At 42.7% G+C, this 12,500-nt stretch overlaps 52 non-coding genes across 52 annotated transcripts in view; all 52 read left to right on the plus strand.

The window, feature by feature from the left end:
• trnaa-ugc (transfer RNA alanine (anticodon UGC)) overlaps position 1 on the plus strand; it is a 72-nt gene extending 71 nt beyond the window's left edge. Inside the window, exon 1 of the tRNA in view lies at position 1. This exon is cut by the window's left edge and continues 71 nt beyond it. This is a non-coding gene — a tRNA (tRNA-Ala).
• Positions 2-202: 201 nt separating this feature from the next.
• On the plus strand, positions 203-274 carry trnaa-ugc (transfer RNA alanine (anticodon UGC)). Its single transcript has one exon. It is a non-coding gene; the product is annotated as a tRNA-Ala (tRNA).
• A 122-nt stretch (positions 275-396) lies between these two features.
• Positions 397-468, plus strand: trnaa-ugc (transfer RNA alanine (anticodon UGC)). Its single transcript has one exon. It is a non-coding gene; the product is annotated as a tRNA-Ala (tRNA).
• Positions 469-862: 394 nt separating this feature from the next.
• Positions 863-934, plus strand: trnaa-ugc (transfer RNA alanine (anticodon UGC)). Its single transcript has one exon. It is a non-coding gene; the product is annotated as a tRNA-Ala (tRNA).
• Positions 935-1,056: 122 nt separating this feature from the next.
• On the plus strand, positions 1,057-1,128 carry trnaa-ugc (transfer RNA alanine (anticodon UGC)). The gene has a single exon. It is a non-coding gene; the product is annotated as a tRNA-Ala (tRNA).
• A 121-nt stretch (positions 1,129-1,249) lies between these two features.
• trnaa-ugc (transfer RNA alanine (anticodon UGC)) lies at positions 1,250-1,321 on the plus strand. Its single transcript has one exon. It is a non-coding gene; the product is annotated as a tRNA-Ala (tRNA).
• Positions 1,322-1,467: 146 nt separating this feature from the next.
• trnaa-cgc (transfer RNA alanine (anticodon CGC)) lies at positions 1,468-1,539 on the plus strand. The gene has a single exon. It is a non-coding gene; the product is annotated as a tRNA-Ala (tRNA).
• A 132-nt stretch (positions 1,540-1,671) lies between these two features.
• Positions 1,672-1,743, plus strand: trnaa-ugc (transfer RNA alanine (anticodon UGC)). Its single transcript has one exon. It is a non-coding gene; the product is annotated as a tRNA-Ala (tRNA).
• Positions 1,744-2,095: 352 nt separating this feature from the next.
• trnaa-ugc (transfer RNA alanine (anticodon UGC)) lies at positions 2,096-2,167 on the plus strand. Its single transcript has one exon. It is a non-coding gene; the product is annotated as a tRNA-Ala (tRNA).
• Positions 2,168-2,288: 121 nt separating this feature from the next.
• Positions 2,289-2,360, plus strand: trnaa-ugc (transfer RNA alanine (anticodon UGC)). The gene has a single exon. It is a non-coding gene; the product is annotated as a tRNA-Ala (tRNA).
• Positions 2,361-2,482: 122 nt separating this feature from the next.
• Positions 2,483-2,554, plus strand: trnaa-ugc (transfer RNA alanine (anticodon UGC)). The gene has a single exon. It is a non-coding gene; the product is annotated as a tRNA-Ala (tRNA).
• A 121-nt stretch (positions 2,555-2,675) lies between these two features.
• trnaa-ugc (transfer RNA alanine (anticodon UGC)) lies at positions 2,676-2,747 on the plus strand. The gene has a single exon. It is a non-coding gene; the product is annotated as a tRNA-Ala (tRNA).
• A 146-nt stretch (positions 2,748-2,893) lies between these two features.
• trnaa-cgc (transfer RNA alanine (anticodon CGC)) lies at positions 2,894-2,965 on the plus strand. Its single transcript has one exon. It is a non-coding gene; the product is annotated as a tRNA-Ala (tRNA).
• A 132-nt stretch (positions 2,966-3,097) lies between these two features.
• Positions 3,098-3,169, plus strand: trnaa-ugc (transfer RNA alanine (anticodon UGC)). The gene has a single exon. It is a non-coding gene; the product is annotated as a tRNA-Ala (tRNA).
• Positions 3,170-3,370: 201 nt separating this feature from the next.
• trnaa-ugc (transfer RNA alanine (anticodon UGC)) lies at positions 3,371-3,442 on the plus strand. The gene has a single exon. It is a non-coding gene; the product is annotated as a tRNA-Ala (tRNA).
• A 121-nt stretch (positions 3,443-3,563) lies between these two features.
• trnaa-ugc (transfer RNA alanine (anticodon UGC)) lies at positions 3,564-3,635 on the plus strand. The gene has a single exon. It is a non-coding gene; the product is annotated as a tRNA-Ala (tRNA).
• Positions 3,636-4,113: 478 nt separating this feature from the next.
• Positions 4,114-4,185, plus strand: trnaa-cgc (transfer RNA alanine (anticodon CGC)). The gene has a single exon. It is a non-coding gene; the product is annotated as a tRNA-Ala (tRNA).
• Positions 4,186-4,317: 132 nt separating this feature from the next.
• On the plus strand, positions 4,318-4,389 carry trnaa-ugc (transfer RNA alanine (anticodon UGC)). The gene has a single exon. It is a non-coding gene; the product is annotated as a tRNA-Ala (tRNA).
• A 78-nt stretch (positions 4,390-4,467) lies between these two features.
• On the plus strand, positions 4,468-4,540 carry trnaa-ugc (transfer RNA alanine (anticodon UGC)). Its single transcript has one exon. It is a non-coding gene; the product is annotated as a tRNA-Ala (tRNA).
• Positions 4,541-4,661: 121 nt separating this feature from the next.
• trnaa-ugc (transfer RNA alanine (anticodon UGC)) lies at positions 4,662-4,733 on the plus strand. Its single transcript has one exon. It is a non-coding gene; the product is annotated as a tRNA-Ala (tRNA).
• Positions 4,734-4,854: 121 nt separating this feature from the next.
• On the plus strand, positions 4,855-4,926 carry trnaa-ugc (transfer RNA alanine (anticodon UGC)). The gene has a single exon. It is a non-coding gene; the product is annotated as a tRNA-Ala (tRNA).
• A 122-nt stretch (positions 4,927-5,048) lies between these two features.
• On the plus strand, positions 5,049-5,120 carry trnaa-ugc (transfer RNA alanine (anticodon UGC)). The gene has a single exon. It is a non-coding gene; the product is annotated as a tRNA-Ala (tRNA).
• Positions 5,121-5,241: 121 nt separating this feature from the next.
• On the plus strand, positions 5,242-5,313 carry trnaa-ugc (transfer RNA alanine (anticodon UGC)). Its single transcript has one exon. It is a non-coding gene; the product is annotated as a tRNA-Ala (tRNA).
• Positions 5,314-5,459: 146 nt separating this feature from the next.
• Positions 5,460-5,531, plus strand: trnaa-cgc (transfer RNA alanine (anticodon CGC)). Its single transcript has one exon. It is a non-coding gene; the product is annotated as a tRNA-Ala (tRNA).
• A 132-nt stretch (positions 5,532-5,663) lies between these two features.
• On the plus strand, positions 5,664-5,735 carry trnaa-ugc (transfer RNA alanine (anticodon UGC)). The gene has a single exon. It is a non-coding gene; the product is annotated as a tRNA-Ala (tRNA).
• A 200-nt stretch (positions 5,736-5,935) lies between these two features.
• Positions 5,936-6,007, plus strand: trnaa-ugc (transfer RNA alanine (anticodon UGC)). Its single transcript has one exon. It is a non-coding gene; the product is annotated as a tRNA-Ala (tRNA).
• An 81-nt stretch (positions 6,008-6,088) lies between these two features.
• Positions 6,089-6,158, plus strand: trnaa-ugc (transfer RNA alanine (anticodon UGC)). Its single transcript has one exon. It is a non-coding gene; the product is annotated as a tRNA-Ala (tRNA).
• A 121-nt stretch (positions 6,159-6,279) lies between these two features.
• On the plus strand, positions 6,280-6,351 carry trnaa-ugc (transfer RNA alanine (anticodon UGC)). The gene has a single exon. It is a non-coding gene; the product is annotated as a tRNA-Ala (tRNA).
• Positions 6,352-6,472: 121 nt separating this feature from the next.
• trnaa-ugc (transfer RNA alanine (anticodon UGC)) lies at positions 6,473-6,544 on the plus strand. Its single transcript has one exon. It is a non-coding gene; the product is annotated as a tRNA-Ala (tRNA).
• A 122-nt stretch (positions 6,545-6,666) lies between these two features.
• Positions 6,667-6,738, plus strand: trnaa-ugc (transfer RNA alanine (anticodon UGC)). The gene has a single exon. It is a non-coding gene; the product is annotated as a tRNA-Ala (tRNA).
• A 121-nt stretch (positions 6,739-6,859) lies between these two features.
• On the plus strand, positions 6,860-6,931 carry trnaa-ugc (transfer RNA alanine (anticodon UGC)). The gene has a single exon. It is a non-coding gene; the product is annotated as a tRNA-Ala (tRNA).
• A 147-nt stretch (positions 6,932-7,078) lies between these two features.
• On the plus strand, positions 7,079-7,150 carry trnaa-cgc (transfer RNA alanine (anticodon CGC)). The gene has a single exon. It is a non-coding gene; the product is annotated as a tRNA-Ala (tRNA).
• A 395-nt stretch (positions 7,151-7,545) lies between these two features.
• On the plus strand, positions 7,546-7,617 carry trnaa-ugc (transfer RNA alanine (anticodon UGC)). The gene has a single exon. It is a non-coding gene; the product is annotated as a tRNA-Ala (tRNA).
• A 121-nt stretch (positions 7,618-7,738) lies between these two features.
• trnaa-ugc (transfer RNA alanine (anticodon UGC)) lies at positions 7,739-7,810 on the plus strand. Its single transcript has one exon. It is a non-coding gene; the product is annotated as a tRNA-Ala (tRNA).
• A 122-nt stretch (positions 7,811-7,932) lies between these two features.
• trnaa-ugc (transfer RNA alanine (anticodon UGC)) lies at positions 7,933-8,004 on the plus strand. The gene has a single exon. It is a non-coding gene; the product is annotated as a tRNA-Ala (tRNA).
• Positions 8,005-8,125: 121 nt separating this feature from the next.
• Positions 8,126-8,197, plus strand: trnaa-ugc (transfer RNA alanine (anticodon UGC)). Its single transcript has one exon. It is a non-coding gene; the product is annotated as a tRNA-Ala (tRNA).
• Positions 8,198-8,339: 142 nt separating this feature from the next.
• Positions 8,340-8,411, plus strand: trnaa-cgc (transfer RNA alanine (anticodon CGC)). Its single transcript has one exon. It is a non-coding gene; the product is annotated as a tRNA-Ala (tRNA).
• Positions 8,412-8,543: 132 nt separating this feature from the next.
• trnaa-ugc (transfer RNA alanine (anticodon UGC)) lies at positions 8,544-8,615 on the plus strand. Its single transcript has one exon. It is a non-coding gene; the product is annotated as a tRNA-Ala (tRNA).
• A 201-nt stretch (positions 8,616-8,816) lies between these two features.
• On the plus strand, positions 8,817-8,888 carry trnaa-ugc (transfer RNA alanine (anticodon UGC)). Its single transcript has one exon. It is a non-coding gene; the product is annotated as a tRNA-Ala (tRNA).
• Positions 8,889-9,009: 121 nt separating this feature from the next.
• trnaa-ugc (transfer RNA alanine (anticodon UGC)) lies at positions 9,010-9,081 on the plus strand. The gene has a single exon. It is a non-coding gene; the product is annotated as a tRNA-Ala (tRNA).
• A 478-nt stretch (positions 9,082-9,559) lies between these two features.
• trnaa-cgc (transfer RNA alanine (anticodon CGC)) lies at positions 9,560-9,631 on the plus strand. The gene has a single exon. It is a non-coding gene; the product is annotated as a tRNA-Ala (tRNA).
• Positions 9,632-9,763: 132 nt separating this feature from the next.
• trnaa-ugc (transfer RNA alanine (anticodon UGC)) lies at positions 9,764-9,835 on the plus strand. Its single transcript has one exon. It is a non-coding gene; the product is annotated as a tRNA-Ala (tRNA).
• An 81-nt stretch (positions 9,836-9,916) lies between these two features.
• trnaa-ugc (transfer RNA alanine (anticodon UGC)) lies at positions 9,917-9,986 on the plus strand. The gene has a single exon. It is a non-coding gene; the product is annotated as a tRNA-Ala (tRNA).
• Positions 9,987-10,107: 121 nt separating this feature from the next.
• On the plus strand, positions 10,108-10,179 carry trnaa-ugc (transfer RNA alanine (anticodon UGC)). Its single transcript has one exon. It is a non-coding gene; the product is annotated as a tRNA-Ala (tRNA).
• Positions 10,180-10,300: 121 nt separating this feature from the next.
• trnaa-ugc (transfer RNA alanine (anticodon UGC)) lies at positions 10,301-10,372 on the plus strand. The gene has a single exon. It is a non-coding gene; the product is annotated as a tRNA-Ala (tRNA).
• Positions 10,373-10,494: 122 nt separating this feature from the next.
• Positions 10,495-10,566, plus strand: trnaa-ugc (transfer RNA alanine (anticodon UGC)). Its single transcript has one exon. It is a non-coding gene; the product is annotated as a tRNA-Ala (tRNA).
• Positions 10,567-10,687: 121 nt separating this feature from the next.
• Positions 10,688-10,759, plus strand: trnaa-ugc (transfer RNA alanine (anticodon UGC)). The gene has a single exon. It is a non-coding gene; the product is annotated as a tRNA-Ala (tRNA).
• A 147-nt stretch (positions 10,760-10,906) lies between these two features.
• trnaa-cgc (transfer RNA alanine (anticodon CGC)) lies at positions 10,907-10,978 on the plus strand. The gene has a single exon. It is a non-coding gene; the product is annotated as a tRNA-Ala (tRNA).
• A 467-nt stretch (positions 10,979-11,445) lies between these two features.
• On the plus strand, positions 11,446-11,517 carry trnaa-ugc (transfer RNA alanine (anticodon UGC)). The gene has a single exon. It is a non-coding gene; the product is annotated as a tRNA-Ala (tRNA).
• A 478-nt stretch (positions 11,518-11,995) lies between these two features.
• On the plus strand, positions 11,996-12,067 carry trnaa-cgc (transfer RNA alanine (anticodon CGC)). The gene has a single exon. It is a non-coding gene; the product is annotated as a tRNA-Ala (tRNA).
• A 132-nt stretch (positions 12,068-12,199) lies between these two features.
• Positions 12,200-12,271, plus strand: trnaa-ugc (transfer RNA alanine (anticodon UGC)). The gene has a single exon. It is a non-coding gene; the product is annotated as a tRNA-Ala (tRNA).
• Positions 12,272-12,392: 121 nt separating this feature from the next.
• trnaa-ugc (transfer RNA alanine (anticodon UGC)) lies at positions 12,393-12,464 on the plus strand. The gene has a single exon. It is a non-coding gene; the product is annotated as a tRNA-Ala (tRNA).
• Positions 12,465-12,500: the final 36 nt, after the last annotated feature.

Raw genomic sequence — 12,500 nt, forward strand, 5'->3', positions numbered from 1 at the left:
AAATGCTGCTCAATGTTTATTGCGTTTCATGCAAAAGAGCTTCAATTCATTCCTTTTGTCTGCCCTCTACTGGGATTAACAGAATTTGTATACCTACAGATGCTCAAAAGTCATTTTAGCAAAGGTCCTGGGTTCTATCCCCAGCATCTCCAAATTAACAGAATTTGTATACCTACAGATGCCCAAAAGTCATTTTCGCAACGGGGATGTAGCTCAGTGGTAGAGCGCATGCTTTGCATGTATGAGGTCCTGGGTTCAATCCCCAGCATCTCCAAATGCTGCTCAATGTTTATTGCGTTTCATGCAAAAGAGCTTCAATTCAATCCTTATATCTGCCCTCTACTGGGATTAACAGAATTTGTATACCTACAGATGCCCAAAAGTCATTCTTGCAACGGGGATGTAGCTCAGTGGTAGAGCGCATGCTTTGCATGTATGAGGTCCTGGGTTCAATCCCCAGCATCTCCAAATGCTGCTCAATGTTTATTGCGTTTCATGCAAAAGAGCTTCAATTCATTCCTTTTGTCTGCCCTCTACTGGGATTAACAGAATTTGTATACCTACAGATGCTCAAAAGTCATTTTAGCAAAGGTCCTGGGTTCTATCCCCAGCATCTCCAAATTAACAGAATTTGTATACCTACAGCTGCCCAAAAGTCATTTTTGCAAGGGGGATGTAGCTCAGTGGTAGAGCGCATGCTTTGCATGTATGAGTTCCGGGGTACAATCCCCAGCATCTCCAAATGCTGCTCAATGCTTGTTGCGTTTCATACAAAAGAGCTTCAATTCATTCCCTTTATGTGCCCTCTACTGGGATTAACAGAATTTGTATACCTACAGATGCCCAAAAGTCATTTTTGTATGGGGATGTAGCTCAGTGGTAGAGCGCATGCTTTGCATGTATGAGGTCCTGGGTACAATCCTCAGCATCTCCAAATGCTGCTCAATGTTTATTGCGTTTCATGCAAAAGAGCTTCAATTCAATCCTTATATCTGCCCTCTACTGGGATTAACAGAATTTGTATACCTACAGATGCCCAAAAGTCATTCTTGCAACGGGGATGTAGCTCAGTGGTAGAGCGCATGCTTTGCATGTATGAGGTCCTGGGTTCAATCCCCAGCATCTCCAAATGCTACTCAATGTTTATTGCGTTTCATGCAAAAGAGCTTCAATTCATTCCTTTTATCTGCCCTCTACTGGGATTAACAGAATTTGTATACCTACAGATGCCCAAAAGTCATTATTGTACGGGGATGTAGCTCAGTGGTAGAGCGCATGCTTTGCATGTATGAGGTCCTGGGTTCAATCCCCAGTATCTCCAAGCAATCTTTAACTACCTATTTATCAGACTTTTGACCTACCTGTGTAGTCATTACAATGTCTGCAAACATCTACTACTTATTACACAGACGTTATCTTGAGTAAAAGCACTTGTAACTACACACAAACAAAGCACACCTTTTATCAGGGGATGTAGCTCAGTGGTAGAGCGCATGCTTCGCATGTATGAGGTCCTGGGTTCAATCCCCAGCATCTCCAAGCTCTGTTAAAGCTTTAATGCATTTTCAGCAAGTTTGAGTAAAAGCCTTTCAGTTTGGTCTTGTGACCTGCCAGCTACTGGATTTAACAGCATTTGTATACCTACAGATGCTCAAAAGTCATTTTAGCAAAGGGGATGTAGCTCAGTGGTAGAGCGCATGCTTTGCATGTATGAGGTCCTGGGTTCAATCCCCAGCATCTCCAAATGCTGCTCAATGTTTATTGCGTTTCATGCAAAAGAGCTTCAATTCATTCCTTTTGTCTGCCCTCTACTGGGATTAACAGAATTTGTATACCTACAGATGCTCAAAAGTCATTTTAGCAAAGGTCCTGGGTTCTATCCCCAGCATCTCCAAATGCTGCTCAATGCTTGTTGCGTTTCATGCAAAAGAGCTTCAATTCATTCCTTTTATGTGCCCTCTACTGGGATTAACAGAATTTGTATACCTACAGATGCCCAAAAGTCATTTTAGCAAAGGTCCTGGGTTCTATCCCCAGCATCTCCAAATTAACAGAATTTGTATACCTACAGCTGCCCAAAAGTCATTTTTGCAAGGGGGATGTAGCTCAGTGGTAGAGCGCATGCTTTGCATGTATGAGGTCCGGGGTACAATCCCCAGCATCTCCAAATGCTGCTCAATGCTTGTTGCGTTTCATACAAAAGAGCTTCAATTCATTCCCTTTATGTGCCCTCTACTGGGATTAACAGAATTTGTATACCTACAGATGCCCAAAAGTCATTTTTGTATGGGGATGTAGCTCAGTGGTAGAGCGCATGCTTTGCATGTATGAGGTCCTGGGTACAATCCTCAGCATCTCCAAATGCTGCTCAATGTTTATTGCGTTTCATGCAAAAGAGCTTCAATTCAATCCTTATATCTGCCCTCTACTGGGATTAACAGAATTTGTATACCTACAGATGCCCAAAAGTCATTCTTGCAACGGGGATGTAGCTCAGTGGTAGAGCGCATGCTTTGCATGTATGAGGTCCTGGGTTCAATCCCCAGCATCTCCAAATGCTACTCAATGTTTATTGCGTTTCATGCAAAAGAGCTTCAATTCATTCCTTTTATCTGCCCTCTACTGGGATTAACAGAATTTGTATACCTACAGATGCCCAAAAGTCATTATTGTACGGGGATGTAGCTCAGTGGTAGAGCGCATGCTTTGCATGTATGAGGTCCTGGGTTCAATCCCCAGTGTCTCCAAGCAATCTTTAACTACCTATTTATCAGACTTTTGACCTACCTGTGTAGTCATTACAATGTCTGCAAACATCTACTACTTATTGCACAGACGTTATCTTGAGTAAAAGCACTTGTAACTACACACAAACAAAGCACACCTTTTATCAGGGGATGTAGCTCAGTGGTAGAGCGCATGCTTCGCATGTATGAGGTCCTGGGTTCAATCCCCAGCATCTCCAAGCTCTGTTAAAGCTTTAATGCATTTTCAGCAAGTTTGAGTAAAAGCCTTTCAGTTTGGTCTTGTGACCTGCCAGCTACTGGATTTAACAGCATTTGTATACCTACAGATGCTCAAAAGTCATTTTAGCAAAGGGGATGTAGCTCAGTGGTAGAGCGCATGCTTTGCATGTATGAGGTCCTGGGTTCAATCCCCAGCATCTCCAAATGCTGCTCAATGTTTATTGCATTTCATGCAAAAGAGCTTCAATTCATTCCTTTTGTCTGCCCTCTTCTGGGATTAACAGAATTTGTATACCTACAGATGCTCAAAAGTCATTTTAGCAAAGGTCCTGGGTTCTATCCCCAGCATCTCCAAATTAACAGAATTTGTATACCTACAGATGCCCAAAAGTCATTTTCACAACGGGGATGTAGCTCAGTGGTAGAGCGCATGCTTTGCATGTATGAGGTCCTGGGTTCCATCCCCAGCATCTCCAAATGCTGCTCAATGCTTGTTGCGTTTCATGCAAAAGAGCTTCAATTCATTCCTTTTATGTGCCCTCTACTGGGATTAACAGAATTTGTATACCTACAGATGCCAAAATGTCATGTTTGTATGGGGATGTAGCTCAGTGGTAGAGCGCATGCTTTGCATGTATGAGGTCCTGGGTTCAATCCCCAGCATCTCCAAGCTATGTTAAAGCTTTAATGCATTTTCAGCAGGTTTGAGTAGAAGCCTTTCTGTTTGGTCCTCTACCGTCTTTGCCAGGTGGATGTAGCTCAGTGGTAGAGTGCATGCTTTGCATGTATGAGGTCCTGAGTTCAGTCCCCAGCATCTCCAAATGCTGCTCAATGTTTATTGCGTTTCATGCAAAAGAGCTTCAGTTCATTCCTTTTTTGTGCCCTCTACTGGGATTAACAGAATTTGTATACCTACAGATGCCCAAAAGTCATTTTTTTACGGGGATGTAGCTCAGTGGTAGAGCGCATGCTTTGCATGTATGAGGTCCTGGGTTCTATCTCCAAGCAATCTTTAACTACCTATTGATCAGACTCTTGACCTATGTGTGTAGTCATTACAATGTCTGCAAACATCTACTTATTACACAAACGTTATCTTGAGTAAAAGCACTTGTAACTACACACAAACAAATCACACCTTTTATCAGGGGATGTAGCTCAGTGGTAGAGCGCATGCTTCGCATGTATGAGGTCCTGGGTTCAATCCCCAGCATCTCCAAGCTCTGTTAAAGCTTTAATGCATTTTCAGCAAGTTTGAGTAAAAGCCTTTCAGTTTGGTCTTGTGACGTACCAGCTACTGGATTTAACAGCATTTGTATACCTACAGATGCTCAAAAGTCATTTTAGCAAAGGGGATGTAGCTCAGTGGTAGAGCGCATGCTTTGCATGTATGAGGTCCTGGGTTCAATCCCCAGCATCTCCAAGCTATGTTAAAGCTTTAATGCATTTTCAGCAGGTTTGAGTAGAAGCCTTTCGGTTTGTTCCTCTACCGTCTTTGCCAGGTGGATGTAGCTCAGTGGTAGAGCGCATGCTTTGCATGTATGAGGTCCTGGGTTCAATCCCCAGCATCTCCAAATGCTGCTCAATGTTTATTGCGTTTCATGCAAAAGGCTTCAATTCAATCCTTATATGTACCCTCTACTGGGATTAACAGAATTTGTATACCTACAGATGCCCAAAAATCATTTTTGCAACGGGGATGTAGCTCAGTGGTAGAGCGCATGCTTTGCATGTATGAGGTCCTGGGTTCAATCCCCAACATCTCCAAATGCTTCTCAATGTTTATTGCGTTTCATGCAAAAGCGCTTCAATTCATTCCTTTTATCTGCCCTCTACTGGGATTAACAGAATTTGTATACCTACAGATGCCCAAAAGTCATTTTTTTATGGGGATGTAGCTCAGTGGTAGAGCGCATGCTTTGCATGTATGAGGTCCTGGGTTCAATCCCCAGCATCTCCAAATGCTGCTCAATGTTTATTGCGTTTCATGCAAAAGAGCTTCAATTCAATCCTTATATCTGACCTCTACTGGGATTAACAGAATTTGTATACCTACAGATGGCCAAAAGTCATTCTTGCAACGGGGATGTAGCTCAGTGGTAGAGCGCATGCTTTGCATGTATGAGGTCCTGGGTTCAATCCCCAGCATCTCCAAATGCTACTCAATGTTTATTGCGTTTCATGCAAAAGAGGTTCAATTCATTCCTTTTATCTGCCCTCTACTGGGATTAACAGAATTTGTATACCTACAGATGCCCAAAAGTCATTTTTGTACGGGGATGTAGCTCAGTGGTAGAGCGCATGCTTTGCATGTATGAGGTCCTGGGTTCAATCCCCAGTATCTCCAAGCAATCTTTAACTACCTATTTATCAGACTTTTGACCTACCTGTGTAGTCATTACAATGTCTGCAAACATCTACTACTTATTACACAGACGTTATCTTGAGTAAAAGCACTTGTAACTACACACAAACAAAGCACACCTTTTATCAGGGGATGTAGCTCAGTGGTAGAGCGCATGCTTCGCATGTATGAGGTCCTGGGTTCAATCCCCAGCATCTCCAAGCTCTGTTAAAGCTTTAATGCATTTTCAGCAAGTTTGAGTAAAAGCCTTTCAGTTTGGTCTTGTGACCTGCCAGCTACTGGATTTAACAGCATTTGTATACCTACAGATGCTCAAAAGTCATTTTAGCAAAGGGGATGTAGCTCAGTGGTAGAGCGCATGCTTTGCATGTATGAGGTCCTGGGTTCAATCCCCAGCATCTCCAAATGCTGCTCAATGTTTATTGCGTTTCATGCAAAAGAGCTTCAATTCATTCCTTTTGTCTGCCCTCTACTGGGATTAACAGAATTTGTATACCTACAGATGCTCAAAAGTCATTTTAGCAAAGGTCCTGGGTTCTATCCCCAGCATCTCCAAATTAACAGAATTTGTATACCTACAGATGCCAAAATGTCATGTTTGTATGGGGATGTAGCTCAGTGGTAGAGCGCATGCTTTGCATGTATGAGGTCCTGGGTTCAATCCCCAGCATCTCCAAGCTATGTTAAAGCTTTAATGCATTTTCAGCAGGTTTGAGTAGAAGCCTTTCGGTTTGTTCCTCTACCGTCTTTGCCAGGTGGATTTAGCTCAGTGGTAGAGCGCATGCTTTGCATGTATGAGGTCCTGGGTTCAATCCCCAGCATCTCCAAATGCTGCTCAATGTTTATTGCGTTTCATGCAAAAGGCTTCAATTCAATCCTTATATGTACCCTCTACTGGGATTAACAGAATTTGTATACCTACAGATGCCCAAAAATCATTTTTGCAACGGGGATGTAGCTCAGTGGTAGAGCGCATGCTTTGCATGTATGAGGTCCTGGGTTCAATCCCCAACATCTCCAAATGCTTCTCAATGTTTATTGCGTTTCATGCAAAAGAGCTTCAATTCATTCCTTTTATCTGCCCTCTACTGGGATTAACAGAATTTGTATACCTACAGATGCCCAAAAGTCATTTTTTTATGGGGATGTAGCTCAGTGGTAGAGCGCATGCTTTGCATGTATGAGGTCCTGGGTTCAATCCCCAGCATCTCCAAATGCTGCTCAATGTTTATTGCGTTTCATGCAAAAGAGCTTCAATTCAATCCTTATATCTGACCTCTACTGGGATTAACAGAATTTGTATACCTACAGATGGCCAAAAGTCATTCTTGCAACGGGGATGTAGCTCAGTGGTAGAGCGCATGCTTTGCATGTATGAGGTCCTGGGTTCAATCCCCAGCATCTCCAAATGCTACTCAATGTTTATTGCGTTTCATGCAAAAGAGGTTCAATTCATTCCTTTTATCTGCCCTCTACTGGGATTAACAGAATTTGTATACCTACAGATGCCCAAAAGTCATTTTTGTACGGGGATGTAGCTCAGTGGTAGAGCGCATGCTTTGCATGTATGAGGTCCTGGGTTCAATCCCCAGTATCTCCCAAGCAATCTTTAACTACCTATTTATCAGACTTTTGACCTACCTGTGTAGTCATTACAATGTCTGCAAACATCTACTACTTATTACACAGACGTTATCTTGAGTAAAAGCACTTGTAACTACACACAAACAAAGCACACCTTTTATCAGGGGATGTAGCTCAGTGGTAGAGCGCATGCTTCGCATGTATGAGGTCCTGGGTTCAATCCCCAGCATCTCCAAGCTCTGTTAAAGCTTTAATGCATTTTCAGCAAGTTTGAGTAAAAGCCTTTCAGTTTGGTCTTGTGACCTGCCAGCTACTGGATTTAACAGCATTTGTATACCTACAGATGCTCAAAAGTCATTTTAGCAAAGGGGATGTAGCTCAGTGGTAGAGCGCATGCTTTGCATGTATGAGGTCCTGGGTTGCATCTCCAAATGCTGCTCAATGTTTATTGCGTTTCATGCAAAAGAGCTTCAATTCATTCCTTTTGTCTGCCCTCTACTGGGATTAACAGAATTTGTATACCTACAGATGCTCAAAAGTCATTTTAGCAAAGGTCCTGGGTTCTATCCCCAGCATCTCCAAATTAACAGAATTTGTATACCTACAGCTGCCCAAAAGTCATTTTTGTATGGGGATGTAGCTCAGTGGTAGAGCGCATGCTTTGCATGTATGAGGTCCTGGGTTCAATCCCCAGCATCTCCAAATGCTGCTCAATGCTTGTTGCGTTTCATACAAAAGAGCTTCAATTCATTCCCTTTATGTGCCCTCTACTGGGATTAACAGAATTTGTATACCTACAGATGCCCAAAAGTCATTTTTGTATGGGGATGTAGCTCAGTGGTAGAGCGCATGCTTTGCATGTATGAGGTCCTGGGTACAATCCTCAGCATCTCCAAATGCTGCTCAATGTTTATTGCGTTTCATGCAAAAGAGCTTCAATTCAATCCTTATATCTGCCCTCTACTGGGATTAACAGAATTTGTATACCTACAGATGCCCAAAAGTCATTCTTGCAACGGGGATGTAGCTCAGTGGTAGAGCGCATGCTTTGCATGTATGAGGTCCTGGGTTCAATCCCCAGCATCTCCAAATGCTACTCAATGTTTATTGCGTTTCATGCAAAAGAGCTTCAATTCATTCCTTTTATCTGCCCTCTACTGGGATTAACAGAATTTGTATACCTACAGATGCCCAAAAGTCATTATTGTACGGGGATGTAGCTCAGTGGTAGAGCGCATGCTTTGCATGTATGAGGTCCTGGGTTCAATCCCCAGTATCTCCAAGCAATCTTTAACTACCTATTTATCAGACTTTTGACCTACCTGTGTAGTCATTACAATGTCTGCAAACATCTACTACTTATTGCACAGACGTTATCTTGAGTAAAAGCACTTGTAACTACACACAAAGCACACCTTTTATCAGGGGATGTAGCTCAGTGGTAGAGCGCATGCTTCGCATGTATGAGGTCCTGGGTTCAATCCCCAGCATCTCCAAGCTCTGTTAAAGCTTTAATGCATTTTCAGCAAGTTTGAGTAAAAGCCTTTCAGTTTGGTCTTGTGACCTGCCAGCTACTGGATTTAACAGCATTTGTATACCTACAGATGCTCAAAAGTCATTTTAGCAAAGGGGATGTAGCTCAGTGGTAGAGCGCATGCTTTGCATGTATGAGGTCCTGGGTTCAATCCCCAGCATCTCCAAATGCTGCTCAATGTTTATTGCATTTCATGCAAAAGAGCTTCAATTCATTCCTTTTGTCTGCCCTCTTCTGGGATTAACAGAATTTGTATACCTACAGATGCTCAAAAGTCATTTTAGCAAAGGTCCTGGGTTCTATCCCCAGCATCTCCAAATTAACAGAATTTGTATACCTACAGATGCCCAAAAGTCATTTTCACAACGGGGATGTAGCTCAGTGGTAGAGCGCATGCTTTGCATGTATGAGGTCCTGGGTTCCATCCCCAGCATCTCCAAATGCTGCTCAATGCTTGTTGCGTTTCATGCAAAAGAGCTTCAATTCATTCCTTTTATGTGCCCTCTACTGGGATTAACAGAATTTGTATACCTACAGATGCCAAAATGTCATGTTTGTATGGGGATGTAGCTCAGTGGTAGAGCGCATGCTTTGCATGTATGAGGTCCTGGGTTCAATCCCCAGCATCTCCAAGCTATGTTAAAGCTTTAATGCATTTTCAGCAGGTTTGAGTAGAAGCCTTTCTGTTTGGTCCTCTACCGTCTTTGCCAGGTGGATGTAGCTCAGTGGTAGAGTGCATGCTTTGCATGTATGAGGTCCTGAGTTCAGTCCCCAGCATCTCCAAATGCTGCTCAATGTTTATTGCGTTTCATGCAAAAGAGCTTCAGTTCATTCCTTTTTTGTGCCCTCTACTGGGATTAACAGAATTTGTATACCTACAGATGCCCAAAAGTCATTTTTTTACGGGGATGTAGCTCAGTGGTAGAGCGCATGCTTTGCATGTATGAGGTCCTGGGTTCTATCTCCAAGCAATCTTTAACTACCTATTGATCAGACTCTTGACCTATGTGTGTAGTCATTACAATGTCTGCAAACATCTACTTATTACACAAACGTTATCTTGAGTAAAAGCACTTGTAACTACACACAAACAAATCACATCTTTTATCAGGGGATGTAGCTCAGTGGTAGAGCGCATGCTTCGCATGTATGAGGTCCTGGGTTCAATCCCCAGCATCTCCAAGCTCTGTTAAAGCTTTAATGCATTTTCAGCAAGTTTGAGTAAAAGCCTTTCAGTTTGGTCTTGTGACGTACCAGCTACTGGATTTAACAGCATTTGTATACCTACAGATGCTCAAAAGTCATTTTAGCAAAGGGGATGTAGCTCAGTGGTAGAGCGCATGCTTTGCATGTATGAGGTCCTGGGTTCAATCCCCAGCATCTCCAAGCTATGTTAAAGCTTTAATGCATTTTCAGCAGGTTTGAGTAGAAGCCTTTCGGTTTGTTCCTCTACCGTCTTTGCCAGGTGGATTTAGCTCAGTGGTAGAGCGCATGCTTTGCATGTATGAGGTCCTGGGTTCAATCCCCAGCATCTCCAAATGCTGCTCAATGTTTATTGCGTTTCATGCAAAAGGCTTCAATTCAATCCTTATATGTACCCTCTACTGGGATTAACAGAATTTGTATACCTACAGATGCCCAAAAATCATTTTTGCAACGGGGATGTAGCTCAGTGGTAGAGCGCATGCTTTGCATGTATGAGGTCCTGGGTTCAATCCCCAACATCTCCAAATGCTTCTCAATGTTTATTGCGTTTCATGCAAAAGAGCTTCAATTCATTCCTTTTATCTGCCCTCTACTGGGATTAACAGAATTTGTATACCTACAGATGCCCAAAAGTCATTTTTTTATGGGGATGTAGCTCAGTGGTAGAGCGCATGCTTTGCATGTATGAGGTCCTGGGTTCAATCCCCAGCATCTCCAAATGCTGCTCAATGTTTATTGCGTTTCATGCAAAAGAGCTTCAATTCAATCCTTATATCTGACCTCTACTGGGATTAACAGAATTTGTATACCTACAGATGGCCAAAAGTCATTCTTGCAACGGGGATGTAGCTCAGTGGTAGAGCGCATGCTTTGCATGTATGAGGTCCTGGGTTCAATCCCCAGCATCTCCAAATGCTACTCAATGTTTATTGCGTTTCATGCAAAAGAGGTTCAATTCATTCCTTTTATCTGCCCTCTACTGGGATTAACAGAATTTGTATACCTACAGATGCCCAAAAGTCATTTTTGTACGGGGATGTAGCTCAGTGGTAGAGCGCATGCTTTGCATGTATGAGGTCCTGGGTTCAATCCCCAGTATCTCCCAAGCAATCTTTAACTACCTATTTATCAGACTTTTGACCTACCTGTGTAGTCATTACAATGTCTGCAAACATCTACTACTTATTACACAGACGTTATCTTGAGTAAAAGCACTTGTAACTACACACAAACAAAGCACACCTTTTATCAGGGGATGTAGCTCAGTGGTAGAGCGCATGCTTCGCATGTATGAGGTCCTGGGTTCAATCCCCAGCATCTCCAAGCTCTGTTAAAGCTTTAATGCATTTTCAGCAAGTTTGAGTAAAAGCCTTTCAGTTTGGTCTTGTGACCTGCCAGCTACTGGATTTAACAGCATTTGTATACCTACAGATGCTCAAAAGTCATTTTAGCAAAGGGGATGTAGCTCAGTGGTAGAGCGCATGCTTTGCATGTATGAGGTCCTGGGTTGCATCTCCAAATGCTGCTCAATGTTTATTGCGTTTCATGCAAAAGAGCTTCAATTCATTCCTTTTGTCTGCCCTCTACTGGGATTAACAGAATTTGTATACCTACAGATGCTCAAAAGTCATTTTAGCAAAGGTCCTGGGTTCTATCCCCAGCATCTCCAAATGCTGCTCAATGCTTGTTGCGTTTCATGCAAAAGAGCTTCAATTCATTCCTTTTATGTGCCCTCTACTGGGATTAACAGAATTTGTATACCTACAGATGCCAAAATGTCATTTTTGTATGGGGATGTAGCTCAGTGGTAGAGCGCATGCTTTGCATGTATGAGGTCCTGGGTTCAATCCCCAGCATCTCCAAGCTATGTTAAAGCTTTAATGCATTTTCAGCAGGTTTGAGTAGAAGCCTTTCTGTTTGGTCCTCTACCGTCTTTGCCAGGTGGATGTAGCTCAGTGGTAGAGTGCATGCTTTGCATGTATGAGGTCCTGAGTTCAGTCCCCAGCATCTCCAAATGCTGCTCAATGTTTATTGCGTTTCATGCAAAAGAGCTTCAGTTCATTCCTTTTTTGTGCCCTCTACTGGGATTAACAGAATTTGTATACCTACAGATGCCCAAAAGTCCTTTTTTTACGGGGATGTAGCTCAGTGGTAGAGCGCATGCTTTGCATGTATGAGGTCCTGGGTTCTATCTCCAAGCAATCTTTAACTACCTATTGATCAGACTTTTGACCTATGTGTGTAGTCATTACAATGTCTGCAAACATCTACTTATTACACAAACGTTATCTTGAGTAAAAGCACTTGTAACTACACACAAACAAATCACACCTTTTATCAGGGGATGTAGCTCAGTGGTAGAGCGCATGCTTCGCATGTATGAGGTCCTGGGTTCAATCCCCAGCATCTCCAAGCTCTGTTAAAGCTTTAATGCATTTTCAGCAAGTTTGAGTAAAAGCCTTTCAGTTTGGTCTTGTGACGTACCAGCTACTGGATTTAACAGCATTTGTATACCTACAGATGCTCAAAAGTCATTTTAGCAAAGGGGATGTAGCTCAGTGGTAGAGCGCATGCTTTGCATGTATGAGGTCCTGGGTTCAATCCCCAGCTTCTCCAAATGCTGCTCAATGCTTGTTGCGTTTCATGCAAAAGAGCTTCAATTCATTCCTTTTATGTGCCCTCTACTGGGATTAACAGAATTTGTATACCTACAGATGCCCAAATGTCATTTTTGTATGGGGATGTAGCTCAGTGGTAGAGCGCATGCTTTGCATGTATGAGGTCCTGGGTTCAATCCCCAGCATCTCCAAGCTATGTTAAAGCTTTAATGCATTTTCAGCAAGTT

This window comes from Garra rufa, chromosome 12 (assembly GCF_049309525.1).
Source record: "Garra rufa chromosome 12, GarRuf1.0, whole genome shotgun sequence".
NCBI lineage: Eukaryota > Metazoa > Chordata > Actinopteri > Cypriniformes > Cyprinidae > Garra > Garra rufa.